Below are 18,478 nucleotides of genomic sequence, written 5' to 3'. Positions count from 1 at the left end.
TTAAGATCCTGAAAAAGAAAACAAAAAAGATTAGTTTCTAAAAAGGAAAGAGTTAGAATTAGAAAGTTTCTAAAAATAAAATAAAGGAAAGATGAGTTAGTTTATAAAATTAGAAAGAATTTCTAAAAAGAGAAATAACTAACCTAGTTTCTAAAAACAAAAGCGGAAAGTTTCTAAACATAAACTATTTCCTAAAAATAGAAAAATACTAGAATTAGAAATTTCTAAAATTCAAACCCTAATTCTAAAAATAGAAAAAGTAGAGGAATTAGAAAGGGATTACCAATTTAGAAGTTTGTGTCAGGATCCTACAAAACAGGAAAACAGGTTAGTTTCAAAAATAGAAAATCTAAATCTAAAGTTAGAAAAATAATCCTAATCTTAAACTAATCCTAAAACTAGTTAATTTCAGAAAAACATAACCGTCAATCCCAGTCAATGGCGCCAAAAACTTGTTCACGCCCCAAGTATAGGGTTGTGATGTAGTAATAAACTCGGTGAGACCGAGGTCGAATCCCAAGGGACTGAAACCTGTACGTTATCTGAAACTAGGTAGAAATAGAAATAGCCTAAGATGAAATCAAAATCAAATATAAATTGATGAATAATGGTGAAATACTAATCTAAATCTTAAAGAATCCAGAGGAAGGAAAACTAGGGATTCAGAGGATCCACTTGTAGAGATTAGGGAGATCTTATGCCTGCATCAAGAATCATGAAAATCAAACTAAACTTACTTGATCTAGTCTTCACGAGATGAAAAGTATATGAATTAGAATGGATTCCATCATCAAACCATGCCCAGGAGACAAAGCAAACAACAAAATTAAACTAATTACTAACCAATCAACAATGCATAAAAGTTAGGAAGGATACCGTCATCAACCATGCCCATGAGACGATGGTGAATAACAGGGCTTCCTGATGTCATAAACATCAAAAGGAGGAAGAAATACTCAAAGCCATCGCAGATCTATTGTAATTTCAGTCACAACAAACCATTAAATAAAACTGAAAGTATTCCTTTTAATTGAACTAAAATCAACATCAGTCAGTCTAGCATAAATCAAAGGCATAGAGTCAGTCCCATCACGCCACAAGCTTCACCTCTTAGCCCTAGCTAAGAGGTTTAGCCTAACATAATCAGACTAAATCTCAACATAATTCATAGGAAAAAGAAGAAAAAATAAAGAAAATATATATAAAAATTCCCAACACTTCTCTCTCCGCCTCTCTTTCTCTATCTGACGTCCCCTGTTCAAGCACACACTCTTCTCCACATTTTGGAGCTCTTTTTATAGCTGCTGGAGTGGTAGAAATCGGATTTGGGAAGCTATCGCACATGCAGCGAAAGCCTTTTCGCAGCCAAGTTTGGGGCTTCATAACTCTCGCGTTCCTTGCATTATTTCTATAAAATCAACGTCTCTTGGAAGTATTTTAGCTGGCCTACACGATGGATGGTTCAGATCTGCCATATGATCAAAGATGGAGGGCCACAATTGCCTGAAAAATCAGATTTCACGGACGTGCATAGCCTTTCGCACGTCCGGTGTTGACGTGATCGGTGGGCTCCATAGAGGTGTTTTCGAGGAAATCCACCCCGTCCATTTGATTGCCCTCGAAATTTCGGTCAGAAACGGATGGTTTTTAATGTCTATTGACTCAAAATCAGAGACGAAATCATTTAAAAATTAATTTGAACGTTGCAGGGCAGTCCACTTATGGCCTCTGTATCGCACACGTGTGCTTGCATGGGTACAAAAATTCAGCATAGGTTTGAAGTATTCATGGCCCTCTACAAGATGGACGGTTTAGATTATCCGTATGCTCACTCTGTGGGGCCCACTAGCGTCCATAAAACAGACGCCGTCTGTCCATTACAGGGCGCCAAAACGGCAATTGCCGTTTTGGGAAGAAGACGCGGGTCAGCGCCTGCTGACTCGCGTTAGTCAGTTCGGTGCACAGCGGCACGTGTATACTTTATGTACACACGCTGTACATACGGGGCCCACTGTAATGTCTTTACAAAATCCAATCCATTCATTCAATGAATCTCCCTATTTAAGGCGTTGAGACCAGATTTGAGGCAGCTCCAGATATCAGGTGGGTCCAGAATCAACGGTTTATGGGCTGATCTGTCAGTTGGGGCACTTTCATAGTGATCCGAGGGCTGAAATCTGATATGTACGATTAATTTATGGCCCTCAGGCCATGTATGAAGTTTTGAGCCAATCAGATAGCAAGAACTATGTGATCTTGCATTCTTCACCAATTTCGGGCCCCTTTAACGTGAATGGCTTGATTTCCTCGGATCCCTGGCATGTAAATTCTTCAGTCTTGGTTTTCTGGAGTGCCTCCCTTTCTCTGGTGACTTCGGAGTGTTAAATCCACACTTTTAGTGCTATTTTTCAGTCCACGCTCCTAATTACATCCTGCAATAAAAACACAATTAAAATATGACATTAAACATTATCATGTACATAAAATCAGGCAATAACTGGGGTCTGATATGTAATATTTGACCCTCAACAACTGTAGTGTCCGATGTGTCTAAGGCAAACATCAATCAGGGGAATCAGGAAGCGGCAAGCAAGGAATACACCAATCGGGGTGACCAAGGCAACGACTACACTTTTGCGGACCCAGGGGCGGTGAATAGGAAGAAGCAGGAGCTGAAATTAGGGTTGGTAGGGCGGACGACCAGGTATATCTCGACCCTCCACCTAATTCAAACAATCAAAGCATCTAAATTTGTCTCCTCTTGCATTGATGTGATTCGTCTGTCCAAGTTTACTTTCCTCATCAAATTGAAGTTAGCCATAGAACTGGAGCTCTTCTCAGCTGACAAGGATCTCCAGAAGAGGATGGGCCTCGTTGCCATTACCCCATGGACGCCGGAAGAAGAGGAAGTTGGTGGAGGAACGTGGGTCCGACTGTTTGGAATTCCAACCCACGCTTGGTTTGAATCGGTCTTGCTGGATATGGGAAACTATTTCGGTAAGGTGCTGATGATCGATTCTATAAGCAGGTTCAGATTATTTCATGATTTCGCCAGAATCAAGATCCAACTCCAGCCTGGTGTGTACCTACAGAGAGTCCTGCGATTGGTAGTTGATGGGCGTCAGTACCCTGTTCATGTAATGCTGGAAACAGAAAGGATATCAGACCTCAGAGGAAATGCCCATCAAACAGCCACCCCACAACAGAGGTACTATAGCAGCACAAGGGAGTGGGTGGAGGATTGTTTCCAGACCACTAATCAGGCCGATAGAACTGTTACCAGGGGTCCCCATTGTGGTGATCCTGAGGACTCCATAAACCGTTCTTTAGTTGTTTGTGGAAATGCGGCTATGGCTACAACTTTAACTGAGCATATTCCTCTCCTCACAGATGGGCAGGAAGTGTTGACAACTTCCTCTTCAGCTTCGGATATGAGAGATCTCAACTTGGTAAATCATACTCCAAATCTAGTATCTCTATATCAGGCAGTAACGGTCTATCACGGCTTCGCAGCAAGGGAGGTTGACTCCCAGTTGGAAATGCACCACGAATATGGCAAATCCACAAGACAGCAAAATCCATTTCAGGGAATGTTCAATCACAGAATGTCATCCCTGGCAAGTGAAGCTACTCAAAGGCGCAGCAAATCCCTGAGATGTATCCACTAAAAGACTGTGTTTGGAAAACCCCGTTCCAAATTGGTGGGGAATCCTCCTTTCACCTGTTTGCAGAGAGCCTCTGATCCTGATTCAGGTTCTCAGACTGCATCCTCCTAATCAAATGATTATCCTTCCCCTGCTACCCCTCGTATCTCACTTCCTGCTACAGTGGATCGCTCGCCCAGCAACAGAGGTCTAGTGGTGGATCTTTCTCCCTACTTCTCTCAATCAAGGGATGACCAGGAGGAAATCAGAATAGCTTAAGAGTTGCGGACAGACAGTTTTAGAAGGCCGAACTCACCCCATGACTATCAACAATTGGAATAAGAAGTGGATGAGGCTGCTCACCTAGTAGACAGCCAGCTGCTATCCACCCCATGTAATAGCACCAACCAGAAGAACTTGTCTTGAAAGAGAGGAGCCAGGAGGGCCCCCAAAAATCCTCTGAGCACTGTATCCAAAGACGTTTGGTTATCTAGATTAAAAAGTTTACAGAGAAGGACTGAGACAAGCAAGGTTGACCATGACAGATAACATTCTCATATGGAACGCCCGTGGAGTTAGAAATGTGCCAACTATCAGGACTTTAAAGAGGCTCATTAAGAACCACAACCTTTGGATTGTGGCTATCCTTGAACCCATGATCAGGGATTCAAAGCAAATTGAGATTGACATTCGCCTTGGTTTCCATTACTCCTACTCCAATGTGGAGGTTGGGGGTAAGATATGGATTTTTTCTAAATTTTAGTCCCCAGTTTCTGGGGTTTCCTCGACAAATCAAATGATCTCCTTGACATTGAACCTTCAGCAAGCCAACAGTCTGATCACGCTGTCTGCAGTCTATGCAAGTTGTTCAAGGATCCAATGAAGAACTCTTTGGGAGGATGTTGCTGCGTTATCCAGATATGTGCAGGGCCCCTGGGCCTTGGGTGGCGATTTCAACACTGTCATTGATGCTTCAGAGAGGCGCAGCCGAAGGAGGTTCGACAGTGGAAGCTCCCATGATTTTGTGGATGCCATTAACAATGCAGGTCTCCTTGATGCTGGTTTTCTGGGAAGTAGGTTTACTTGGTCCAATAATCAGGTTGGCCTGGCTCGGGTTTGGGCAAGGCTAGACCGAGTTTTATGCAATACGGCCTGGAGCAGCTCCTTCCCCTCATTTCAGGTATGCCACCTTCCTCGTCATAACTCTGATCATGCTCCATTGTTACTTTTATTTCCCAGGCAGCCGCTTTCTAGCCCCAAACCCTTTCGCTTCCAGCGGAAGTGGCTCCTCCACGATGCTTTCCTTCCCTTGGTAAAGGCAGTATGGTCGTCAGCCGAAAACCCCCACCCCATGATCAACTTCCTAATCAAACTCAAGGCGGTTAAAACGCAATTGAAGTGCTAGAACAAAGAGGAATTTGGAAACATTTTTGCAGCAGTTAAACATGTAGAAGAAGGGTTGACAGCCTTGGAAGACATTCTTCAACATGAGGAGGGGCCAGTTACGGAACTTGATCACCTTCAGAGGCAACTTTTGGAAGCAAGAACCTCCCTCTCCTGATTGGAACTTATGGAGGAAACTTTCTGGAAACAGAAAGCTAGAAACAACTGGCTGGAGGAAGGTAATAGAAACACTGCCTACTTCCATGCCTCAGCAACTGAACGGGCTAGGAGAGCCATTATCCCCTCCATCAGACTGGATTCTGGACAGACTGTCGATTCGCAAGAGGAAATCAAAACTAAGGCGGCCAGGTATTTTCATCGCCTTTTCTCCGCTAGGGAGGTAGATCAGGGGGAGGATCTCCTTTCTTCCATACCATCCTTGGTGTCAGCAGAGGACAACGATCAGCTCATGGCTAAGCCTACGATCCAGGAAGTGCAGTAGGCGATTATCACTATCCCAAAAGATGGGGTAGTAGGCCCGGACGGATTTTCAGGCGCTTTCTTTACTGGTTGTTAGGAAATTGTGGGACAGGATTTATTAAAAGCAGCAACCTTTCTGTTTGACGGAGGCTCAATGCCTAGGGCTTTCACTTCTACCATCAATGCCTTCATTCCTAAGAAGGAAGCGCCATCTCATTTTTCAGACTTCAGGCCCATTAGTCTTTGCAACGTGGTCTATAAATTTTTTGCGAAAATCATTACCAACAGACTGAGTAAGTTATTGCCTAAGCTGATCTCTCTGGAGCAAGGTGCTTTCATCCGGGGTCGCTCCATCTTTGAAAGCATAGCCCACTCCCAAGAGCTTCTTAGAGAGTTGAATAGAAAAGTTAGAGGCGGGAACATCGTGGTGAAATTGGACATGGAGAAAGCTTATAACAGAGTGGACTAGCTTTTCCTCAAAAGGGTGCTCGGCTGTTTTGGTTTCTCCAATCTTTGGATCAAGCTCGTGGAGCGCTGCTGGAGCAACTGTTGGTTCTCAGTTCTAATCAACGGTGAACCTAGCGGTTTCTTTAAATCCACTCGTGGTCTCCATCAAGGGGACCCACTCTCCCCTAGCGTATTCTTTTTAGCCTCCAAGGTGCTCAGCTGAGGGTTTAATAAGCTGGTGGTCTCTGGATCTTGCCTCCCCTTTAAAGGCCGCCGTGGAAATGTAGTAGTGTCTCACCTTCTTTTTGCAGATGACACTTTACTCTTCCTTAATGGGGGCCTTCGATCCATCCGTTCGGCAAAGAAATTTCTTCAAGAATATCAGCAGGTTTCCGGTCAAAAAATCAATCTCCTGAAGAGCGTCTTCCTGTGCACCGAGAACATGGCTCCGGCTAGGACCGTTGCAATCTAAAGGGAACTGGAAATTGCAACATCTGCTAATAGCATTACTTACTTGGGAGTCCCGATATCAGCGGGGTGGAGGAAAAATGCGGATTTTCAAAATCTGATTGATCGAGTGGACAGGCGCATCAAGGGCTGGAAAGCCCGGTGCCTTTCAATGGCTGGTAGAATCGCTTTAGTCAAGCACGTACTGGCCAGTGTCCCGGTGCACACATTGGCTGCTACGCATATCCCTTTAGCGGTGTTGAAGGCTTTGGAAAGGCGCTTTGCAGACTTCCTTTGGGGTTGGGCGGATGACAGGAAAAAGCTGCATTGGAGGAGTTGGAAGCAAATTACCTCTCTAAAGCTGGAAGGGGGGCTGGGCATCAGGTCCTTATTTGACGTCATGGCTGCGTTCCGTCTGAAAATGGCTTGGACTGTCAAATTCAGTACTCAGGAAGGGATGTGGTGCTTGTTTATTCAGTTCAAATATTCCCAGGACCTCCAGGGAGAAGGCCACCTCCGGTCCTTTTCCTCTTTTTCTCCATTATGAAAGAGAATTCATGCCCTTTTCTCGGTTCTGGATTCTCACATTTAGTGGAAAATCAGCGAAGAAAATCTAAACTTATGGCGAGTTAATTGGACTGGTTTGGGCCCTTTGGAAAATAGGGCGATTTGCATCATTACACCGTCTATTCGGAACCTTCAAATTAAAGATTTTCTTCACAAATCCGGCCCCCTTCCGCCTTCAGCGATTCTGACCACTCTGTCCCAATAGGACCTGGACTCTATCTTCCAAGGGGGGCATTGCTTATTTGAAGGTCCTGACCTACCTATCTGGCCGTGAAATCCTTTAGGTACCTTCACAGTTGCATCGACCTGCGATATCAGCAGGACGCGTAGGCCCGACCCAACCTGGGGAGATAAAATCTGGAACGTCAGCATCCCTCAAACGATATCTCTGCTGATTTGGAGGATCCTCAAGGGGGCCCTTTCGGTTGATGCAAATGTTCAATCTCGCACATCCACCTCGCGTCCCGCTGTTACTGTTGCACTGACGATAGTTCTCAGGGGCGGAGGCCTACGGTTGAGACTTCCGCTCACCTGTTCTTACAGAGCAAGCACGCGATAGAGGTCTGGTCCCATTTCTCCAACATATTCGATGTCCAGATGGCCCCTTTTCCCTCTATGGAAGGCTGGTTGACCCACTAGTGGAGGTCCCAATTAGCGAATGGGCCTTCGGCTGTAAGACCCGTATCCTAGCTTGTACCATTCTGTATGCTTTTGTGATCCTCTCGGTCGAATTCCGGTAACCCGTGATCTGTAATCGGCATTTACGCGTGATCCTGAGTCGTATTTCGTATTCTAGATTCGGCTCGACCCGAGACTTGTACCCGTATGAGCACGCCGTCGCTGCTGTTCTGATGCCGCGTGTTACGCGCCGAGGCGATACCCGGGACAGGAGATGTGGGCCCACGTTTAGTTCGAGAAAAACGCCACACGTTACGAATTCCAAGAGAATTTCTATGATATGTCTCATCAATCACATCAATCATAAGTCGAGTACATCCCATCACAAGCCATCACTCACCCTTACCTCTCCTTACCCAAAGTCAAAGCAACCCATACTTAGTCTTCCTTTTCTTACCAACAAGTCAAAAGAGCTCATACCTTCCATCCCATCTCCCTTACATCTCCGTTCTCTTTCTCATTTTCTCATTTCAAGCAAATCCCATGAGAGAACCCACGTCCAAGCTCCATGGGAGAGAGCTAGTGTGGCCCACCTTCCTATCACCCGATCCCACCATCATAAGCCCATCTCAACTGTTGAAGTCCATCCATTGGAGCTCTAGTATACTTTGGCGGAAGGAGGAGAAGATCATAGGTGGGTGTTCATCATATTGGTTTTGATTTAGGGCCCACTTGTAATGGGACCCAATTGATGTATGCATTGTATTTAGAGGGACCCATAGTGGCCGTGTCCCTTCCCTACTCTCTCTCTCTCTCTCTCTCTCTCTCTCTCTCTTTCCTTGGTTTGATGGCCCACCATTGATATTGTGTGATGATCCACGCCGTCCACCCGAGTGGGACCCACCTTGCACGCGTTGTATCCAACGTCTAGCCCCGTCCAACGGTCCCACCTTGCTGTCCATTTGGATGGACCTGGATTTGGACGGAGGTAAAACACAAATATCAGCTTTTATCCTAAGCTGGGAGGCTACACGTGGACCCCATTGGTTTGTGGGTCGCATCCACACCGTCTGTGTGGTGGGGCCACTAAAGGTGTGGGCCCGGTCTGCTGTGGCCCAGCCGCTGCTACTGGTACCATTCAGCCAGTCAGCAGGGCCGGACGTAGAGGAAAAAAAAATATCACTTTGATCCAAAACAGTGGGCCAAGCTGACGTGGACCCCACCCATTGATGGATGAGCTGTATATCCCCACTGTCCATCTGGATGGTGGATCTCACGCAGCCCAAGGCTGCTAGATTTAAACCCAGCAAATGCTGGTGGAGCCCACCTTGATGCATGTGAATCCAGTCCGTCCGTTGGGCAGACCTCCAACCCTCTGGACGCTGGACGCCCACGAGATGTATGTGTTTATTCATTTATTTTTTTTAAATAATAATAATAATAATAATATAATATACATATATAATATTATTATATTCTGGTGGGCCCCACGTGGGACCCACCTGATGAGATAGCAAATTGGCTGGTTTACCACATACCTGTAGTGACGCCACCAAGTTCTGTGGGACCCACTCATGAGTTATGTGTTAGATCCACACCGTCCATGTGCATGGGACGTGGGCCTTGATGTGTTTTGCCTCACCGTCCAACAGCATGGGACGGTGGGTCCCTCACAGTAGCAAGTTGCTGTACTGACGCAGAATGTGCTGTGGGGCCAGCACGAATGCATGTGTTTTATACTCCATCCCTGCCCGTGGGACCCACTCCACACGTGTGACACGTGTGGAGGTGGGACCCCACCTTGATGTATCTGTTGTATATCCAAGCGTCTGTCCGTTTGGGAACGGTGGGCCATTGCATTGACGTCAGCAAGAGGCCCATCATGAGGTTGTGTTTAATCCAAACCGCCCGACCGTTTTGAAAGTGCACGTGGGGTACACCTTGGTGATGTGCTGAGTGCAGCACGTGGACCCCATGATGGATGTTTTCCATCCACACCGTCCATCCTTTTAGCTGGGACGGGCAGGAGCTTGGAGTAGCCACCTTGATGTTTATGTTGCATGTCAACCGTTCATTCTTTTGGTGAGTGCGTCCTCAGGTTGGAGACTACAATGAAGCAGATTCAAATCTTTGGTGGGCCACGAGTGTGGGGCCCACCTTGATATATGCATTCTCCTCACTGTCCATCTGGACGTGAGGCAGATCCACATCCCTGGTGGGCCACGCATGTGGGACCCACCCTGATGTCTCTATTTTATATCCACACCGTTAATCCAGCATGTCCAAAAGATCTGGACGCTGCACCCTGCAACCCCGTATATATATATATATATATATATATATATATATAATATTTTATACATAAATATATATATATATATATATATATATATATATATATATATATATATGGGAAAAGGTACTATACGCTCGATCGTATAGAACCATTCCATAAGGTCGGGCGTTGTCACCACCTAAGCCGTTGGATGGGGGATAGATTTTCTACGGTGAGAGATGAAGGAGAGAAGTAACCGAGTATATGCTCGGCCCTATAAACAGGGGATTTTACCCCATTCCCCTGTTGAGATCCCGCACACCTCTCTCCCTCAATCCCTACGACCGTCGTCTCTCTCTCTCTCTCTCTCTCTCCAGCCATGCCCGCCCTCACCGACCTCTCTCTCTATCTCTCTGTCCCTCTCTCTCTACGGTGAGAAAGAAGCCCTCAAATTACATATAGATTCTTTTCAAATCCAACGTAAAAGTAATGCAATTGCAATTTGGAGCATGGTTCCTCAATTTGAATGCTGAGGAAGGTAACTACAATTAGGTTGTTTCTGCTTCATTAGCCTTATTGTAATTCAATGTGATAGTGTATCCAAACACAACCTAATCCCTTACAACTGTCCTTCTTTCACCATTGCTTTGGCTTGTCTCGTGTCAAATGGACTACTGAATACTTTTATTGCTCTATTTTCAGTCATTTTCAGCTCCATTGCTAATCGTTGGAGGAGTCGATGTGGCTGTCGTCGTTCGCGGCCTGCCAAACCTTCAATCAAGTGTTGCAGCAGATTGCAGATCATGAACCATATGGGGCACATCCAATGGACCAATCTTCCACTTCAACAACCACAACTTTTGAGTTATAGGAACTTTCCACTAATGTATAAAAGATGAGAAACAGTAACAGATCAAACCTCGAGAACGAAACATGACGAGCACATCTAAGGTCTTGTAGCAATCATTTGAAGCTTCGAATTCGAACCTCCAGTAGGCCGATGCCATTTGGCCAGCTTGGTTATTGCAAGATCCAAATGCAATTGAATTAGCTATATCTGGGTGGTAATTGTTAGTTGATAGGCAGCAACAATTAGATCATTTGGAACATTACTCATGTGAAAACTCAATTGTAATTTCTATATTCAACCAAGACCTGACTCAAGCCCGACCCAAACCCAAACCATGTGATAAATGGGTCGGGTTTGAGTCCTCTGCTCTTACTGATCACACCAGCAAGGGTACTGCAATGAAATCCCAACAACAGCATAGCATGAGTATTGTAATGAAATCCATAACAAATATAAATCAGCAGTTAAACATATAATGCAATGGCAATTCACAATTCACAAAATCATTGCTAGTTGAACCCTAAATAATGGTGTAATTCCAATACACTTTTGTATTGGGATGGGTTTGTGGTGCATGAAATGTAATGGGCTGCTAATTTTGTTGTGTTAGCTGTTGTTGGTCTCTTGTGCCAGTGTTGTAACTCAATTGTCATATTCGATAGGTGAGGCCTAGATTTTTATTTATTTAAGCCCCGCCCAAATGAATGTGTATGTTTTTCAATTAATAAAATTTCGGGTGGTGCGATAAATTCAATGGTATGATCTTTGCATGTACTCTACAATGGTCACTACAGGTGTTGTGCAATCATGGTCTTATTAGGCTCACTTTCCATTTTGCTTAACTTATTAGTTCCCAAGTTCGTTCATGCCTCGTACATTCTGAAAATGGTACCACCCTGTAAAATTGTCGCTTTGGTGCAGAATGGTGTGATGGATCTGGGCATTCTATCAGGGGGCCACCTAATTCAACTTCATCACCATTATCCTATCAATTCTCCCAGCAATTAGAGCAGCTCCTAATTAATGAGCCATCAACCCAATAATCATGCCACTTGAAGTCCATGACTATCGAATCAATTGCACATTTCCGGAGAGAAACATATTTTAGAGCAGGGATTCGGGAAGCAGTTTACAGATAGAAACTGCTTCCTGAATCCCTATTAACCCAATAATCATGTCGCTTGAAGTCCATCCACTATTCGCCTGTTAGTTTGGATTGATTCACATGTTTTCCAATCTCATGAGCTTTATGGTCAAAAAATAGATTTAAACGATACGGTATTTACATTAATAAAAGCATATTTAACCATTCTAATAGATTTTTTAACCTCATTTTTAAGGCCATCCCTTCAAGAAATGGAAACCACAGCCACCACTACAAAAAAAAAAAAAAAGGTTAAAAGCTACGGATAAAAGCCGTAGCTAATAGAAAATAATACAATTTCAGTCCGGAGCAAGACCGTAGCCATTCATTTAAATACAATCATCTAAAGTTGCAACTCGCGCAAGCTTGATCGTGGCAGGGAAAACAATGTAAACCAACAAGGACAACGACCATCTTCTTTTTTAAGTAGCTTCTCTGTATTTGCATGAATAAATTGCAATCCACAGAGTACTTCAACCATCTTCATTACAAATTAGAGAATGCAAGGAAGATCAAACAACAATTTCAAGAAAATTACATCCCAAACAGTTATGACTATGAATGGGAAAAGCTCTCCTACTCTTTGGAAGACTATAACCATCCAAATTTTGGACTTTTCCAGTTGAATGATGACAACCCCTCCAAGTAAGGAATTGAATTTTACATTTATTGGCAAATCTCAATGTGTTAAGAACACATTCACAACCCCTCCATCAAATGCAGCACTTCACGAAAACCTGCAGCCAGGAAATCAGCCCCATCCAAATCTTACATCCATGCTGTCCATTTGGATACACCCACCCAGCTGAGTAATGTTTATGGATTATATTATGATTTGGTGTTGGTTATCTTACTAACCAAAACAAACAGCTCTCGCCTATCATCTATTTCCACATCACTGGGCCTTGCCTAAAATCTTGAACAAAGGCAATCGCCAATCAAACTGCACCTAATGAAGCTCCAGCAGATACTAGCGCCAGCAGATGCCTTCGACACAGCCCAATAAATAATAATTCCAGCAAAATCCTTACACATTCAACCCATTTACATAAATAATCCGCATTCATAAAATTCACATCCATTCCAAATTCGACCCATATGGAAAAAAAAAAAAAAAAAAGGGAAAAGAAGAAAAAATTCACATTCTTCCAAATTTAATCCATATCATAAATAATTCACATTCTTCCACATCCACATTTAATCCATATCATAAACAATCCACATTCTTCCATATTTAATCCATATCATAAACAATCCACATTCTTCCACATTTAATCTATATCATAAACCATCCACATTCAATCCATATACACAAAATTTACATCCATTCCAGATTCGACCTATATGAACAAAATGTAATAAAAAGAAAAGAAAAGAAGTTATCATGTGTTGCCCCAAGTTACCAAGGGAAACAAAGAAATCATGATTGATTTGCTTCTTCTTCTTTTTTAAGAAAGATGGGATCAAACCACTTGTACCTTTGTTGAATCTGCCAAAAAACTGCACAATGATTCGGGTGGGCACCACAAAAAAGAAATGGGCCTCACCTATCGTATAATATAACCTTTTCTCTTTTATAAAACAATGCAGGCAGACTCGACTAGCAGATCGTTGTCTTCAATACGTACCCTCTACTGAATACTAAGCTTGGGACTGGAAACTCTCTCTTCCCCAAATGCGGAATAAAAAATTCTGCAAAATTACATGATAGGAAACAATGAGTATAACAGGTACAACTTATGGATAACAAAAAAATAAAAAATAAAAATTCACCCCCATACAAACAGGCCATAATACTGCAGTTTCACAACAAGACATGTAGGAGCTTAGTTATTGTTCTTGATAAAGGAGCTTTTGAACAAGTTGTACAAATACAGAGAAAAGTTCTCAAGTAGAAAAATAGAATAGAGAGAAAAAGAAAAGAAAAGAATATGGACAACTATTCTTACATGTTTTTTTTGTTAACAATCATCTGCATCAAGGATTTCCACATTTCTCAAAATACCTTGATTCAAATGCTTAAGATTGCAGAATCTAGGCAGCCATTCTAATAAATCTTGTGCTCTTGACAGAAACTTCACACATTACAGGACAAAGCAAGAAAAAAAATGCATATTAGAAAATCTTAAGTTTTAACAATTTCTCTTTTTTTTTGGAAGATTTGAAATGTGCCTATGTTTGCAATCTTTCAATTCGAATGTGCATCCAAACACAGCCTATGTTTGCAATCTTTCGATCTCCACCTGCATTAGGTTGTGACTCCATTTCCCCAACCATGAGTTCAAAGTAAACTCTGGCGTTTAACCAAAATCTACGAAATAAACATGAGGGCACAAAAATTACTGTTTATTAATGGAAAAAAAAAAAGTAAAATAAAAATAAAAAAACAATACCAATAACCTTTAGCATAATCTAATGGATCATATTGGGTAGACCTGGCAAGCAAAATTTTTCATATGGTGGACCTACCCAGATATGGGAGACTTTTAGCACGTGGTTAATTGTGGAGTTTGATAGATGATACACATAAATTTATAAATTGGGTATATGCATGCAAATTAATCCGAGTTGTGCGATGCATGCAAATTAATCCAAGGTGCAGGTTGTGGTTTAGACATATAATGAACCAAACAGGTAGTAAAACCAGTCCACTGTGCACACATTTTGTATGATGTTTCGCTAAACAAAATGGCCTCTTTTTCTTCTGTTTTTTTTCCTCCGTGCTCAGCATAGAAAATGCAGAAGTGGGGTCCAACTTTTGGTGACCCAGTGTATTCATCTTATAGCCCCATTGTGGATTGACTATGCCCCAAAATGCTCCTCCATCTGATGATATTAGCAATCAGATTGGTGACCTGTAAAACAGATGATTTGTCCATCCATCCACATTTAACCAGAGAAAACTGCCCAATCATGTTAGTAAGATTTCCTAATGGGGAATATTTTACAAATGGCACAGTAGACAAATGTCCTTGATAACAAAAACGTGGGCTTGCCTGTCCAATTTCAGATAGATAGAAAAAATAAAAATCAATAAAAATCCAGTGTGCCAATCTATATTGCCTCAAAGAGATCAGAAAATATATAAAGCTCAGGCTGAACAGGTAGTAAGGCTCCAGTTCAGGGCAGAGCCCCTTGTAGTGAGGCCTACTTCACGCATACAGACTACAATTTTTGTGGGCACCCCATCAATGGGCACTGCTGCTTAAACCACCCCACCAGAAAATCCTACCCATCTTATTATTGGCCAACAAATTATCCCTATAGGAACAGGATAAAGCCCACAAATTGGAGGACCAGAATTCTTTGACAGATTAGCATTATGGTTGATCGTTATAGAAACCAGGGCGCAGAAATTTAAATAACTGAAAGGTGGGTCCCACCAACGCTGATTGCCATATCAAGCACCATATATTTCCTAATAGGTAAAATGGCAAAAGAAAAATCAGAAAGAGAGCCACTCTATAAATCCAACAATCTGCATACCTTTATGGGACTTGAAAGAGTACACTCAAAATTTAAAATTTAAAAAAAAAAAGGTCCTCAAATCAATCAGCAGGGTGTGAATATCAATTCCAAGAGAAAGGAAATTACCGTAGAATTGTGATAGATGATCTTCTCCAGAGTCTGCCTCAATTCAAGAAGCCCTCGTGCGGCCGATGTTGAAAGATCGCACCCTCTGAGCTCCAAAATCCTCAGCCGCCTGAAAGGAAGCAGTGAGATCGGTGTGGGGTCCCGGGCTGGTTGTGGGAGGACCGACACAACCTTCAGCCCACAGAGAGAGAGAGAGAGAGAGAGAGAGAGAGAGAGAGAGAGAGAGAGAGAGAGAGAGAGAGAGAGAGAGAGAGAGAGATGGTGGTCTTAGGGATTGAGGGAGAGAGGTGCGCGGGATCTCAGCAAGGGAATGGGGTAAAATCCCCTGTTTATAGGGCCGAGTATATACTCGGTTAGTTCTCTCCTTCATCTCTCACCGTAGAAAATCTATCCCCCATCCAACGGCTTAGGTGGTGACAACGCTCAACCTTATGGGATGGTTCTATACGGTCGAGCGTATAGTACCGTTTCCCTATATATATATATATGTGTGTGTGTGTGTGTGTGTGTGTGTGTGTGTGTGTGTGTGTGTGTGGTGGGCCCCATGTGGGACCCACTAACGTATGGATTTAAATCCACACAGTCCACTCATCTATGAGGACCCCACCGTGATATATGTTTTGTAATCCACGTCATCCATCTGTTGAAAGACCCACTATGATGTATGTTTTGATCCCACACATCACATCTGGGCGTGGGACGGTGGGACACCACCATGATGTATTTATTTCATTCACACCGTCCAAATAGTGTTGGACGATGCTAGACAATATTTGGATGGTGCTGATTTATATGGGAAATATTTGGATGGTACTGATTTACCGAGACAATGTTTGGACAATGCTGATCATCATTAGTGGGCCATGTGCCCCATGGAATGATAATGTACAGTGATACACGTGATACACCTACAACTATTGAAATAATTTTTGGTATAATCCAAGCCCACTTGAGGCCCATTGGTGTAGTTCATCCATGAGGCCCATCATAATGTATATTTGAGGCCCATGTGAGAGGGCCCATCTGCCTTGTATTTAAGGCCTATGTGATAGGGTCCACCTGCCTTGTATTTAAGGCCCATATGATGGGGTCCACCTGAGCACATATATGAGGCCCATTATGATGCATTTGTGGCCCATTTGGCAAGGCCCGCATTGATGTATATATGGCCTATGTGAGGAGGTCCATTGTGATGTGTTCGTAACCTTTGGCGAGGCCCGACGTGATGTATATGAGGGGCTAATGTGATGTATATGAGGCCCAGGTGTAGGGCCCACCTATTGTATATTCAAGGCCCGTTGAGATATGTGATGTTTCCATGATGTATGTAATGATGATTATGTGGGCCACTCCTTAGGAGCAATGTTGGTTAAATGTCCACATTGATGGGTAATAATAGTTGAATGTCCACATCGTGACCTTCCATTAGGCCTTATTAGACTCATTCTTACCTATTCCGATTATTGATTGATTCTGATTATCGTGGCCGATTGCCGATTAGTGATCAAGGTCGATTATCGTGACCGATTGCCAATTTTGATTGACGTGACCGATTTGCCGACTTTGATTACCGAGGCCGATTATCAATTGATTCCGATTGTCGTGGCCAATTGCTGATTAGTGATCGAGACCGATTATCGTGACCGATTGCCGATTCCAATTGACGTGGCAGATTTGCCTACTCTGATTATCGATCGATTTCGATTGTTGTGGCCGATTGCCGATTAGTGATCGAGGCCGATTATCATGACCAATTGCCGATTCCGATTGACGTGGCCGATTTGCCGATTTTGATTATTGAGGCCGATTATCGATCAATTCTGATTGTCATGGTTGATTGCCGATTAGTGATCGAGACCGATTATTATGATCGATTGCCCGATTCTGATTAATATGGCCGATTTGCCGATTCTAATTATCGAGGCCGATTATCGATCAATTTCAATTGTCATGACCGATTACCGATTAGTGATTGAGGCCGATTATCATGACCGATTGCCGATTCTGATTGACGTGGCCGATTTGTCGATTCTAATTATCGAGGCCGATTATCGATCGATTACAATTGTCGTGACTGATTGCCGATTAGTGATCGAGGCTGATTATCATGACCGATTGCCGATTCCAATTGACGTGGTCGATTTACCGATTTCGATTATCGATCGATTCCGATTGTCGTGGCCGATTGCCGATTAGTGATCGAGGCCGGTTATCGTGACTGATTGCCAATTCCGATTGATGTGGCCGATTTGTCAATTCTGATTATTGAAGCTGATTCCGATTGTCAAGGCCGGATATTGAGGCCGATTGTTGAGGCCCAATGTGATGTATATACGGCCGATGTGATGAGGCCCATTGTGATGCATTTGAGGGCTAGGCGATGAAGCCCATTGTGATGTATGTTAGGCTCATGTGAAAGGCCTATCATGATGTGTATTAAGCTCTTGAGTGAGGCCCATGGTGTTGTATATTTGGCCCTTGTGTGAGGCCATGGGTCCACTATATGTTAGGCTCCATGTGGGCCATTCCTTGAGGGCAATGTTGGTTAAATATCCACATTATCGAGGTCAATTGTCGATGATGGTTATTAATACCGATTATGAGTATGTGACAACATGACATCATGATACATTCCCATACGCATCATCTACATGTTTGTTATGAGATATGATTGACCATTGCATATGCCATAGTGCCGGTTGTTATGAGACTCCCTGATGGGTGGAGGTTATCTCACATGAGCGCACGGTATGCGCAGGATTGATGCATGACTGTATTGTATAACTCATGCATCTTGCATTGTGTGTTGTGATTACTGTATGCCCTAGCGACATTAGGGCTATAGCATCCACAGGCATATCATGGATGGCCAGATAAGACACTGAAAATCTGTTATTAGCATCGGGCTGCCATAAATGGTCTTGAGTGAAAATTCCTAAACCCTCTTAGTACTAGAGGACACCCAATGTCGAGACTAAGTGGATATATATGAGCACATGAGGGTCGTATACTAGTAGGCTGTGTTTCCC

At 43.2% G+C, this 18,478-nt stretch overlaps 1 long non-coding RNA gene across 1 annotated transcript; it reads left to right on the top strand.

Moving 5' to 3' along the window:
* The first annotated feature begins 14,296 nt into the window (after window positions 1-14,296).
* LOC131220359 (uncharacterized) lies at window positions 14,297-14,885 on the top strand. Its single transcript, XR_009158534.1, has 2 exons — window positions 14,297-14,528; window positions 14,780-14,885. It is a non-coding gene; the product is annotated as an uncharacterized LOC131220359 (long non-coding RNA).
* Window positions 14,886-18,478: the final 3,593 nt, after the last annotated feature.

Source organism: Magnolia sinica, chromosome 12, assembly GCF_029962835.1.
Source record: "Magnolia sinica isolate HGM2019 chromosome 12, MsV1, whole genome shotgun sequence".
NCBI classification, from domain to species: domain Eukaryota; kingdom Viridiplantae; phylum Streptophyta; class Magnoliopsida; order Magnoliales; family Magnoliaceae; genus Magnolia; species Magnolia sinica.
This window is presented reverse-complemented; position numbering and strand designations above follow the sequence as displayed.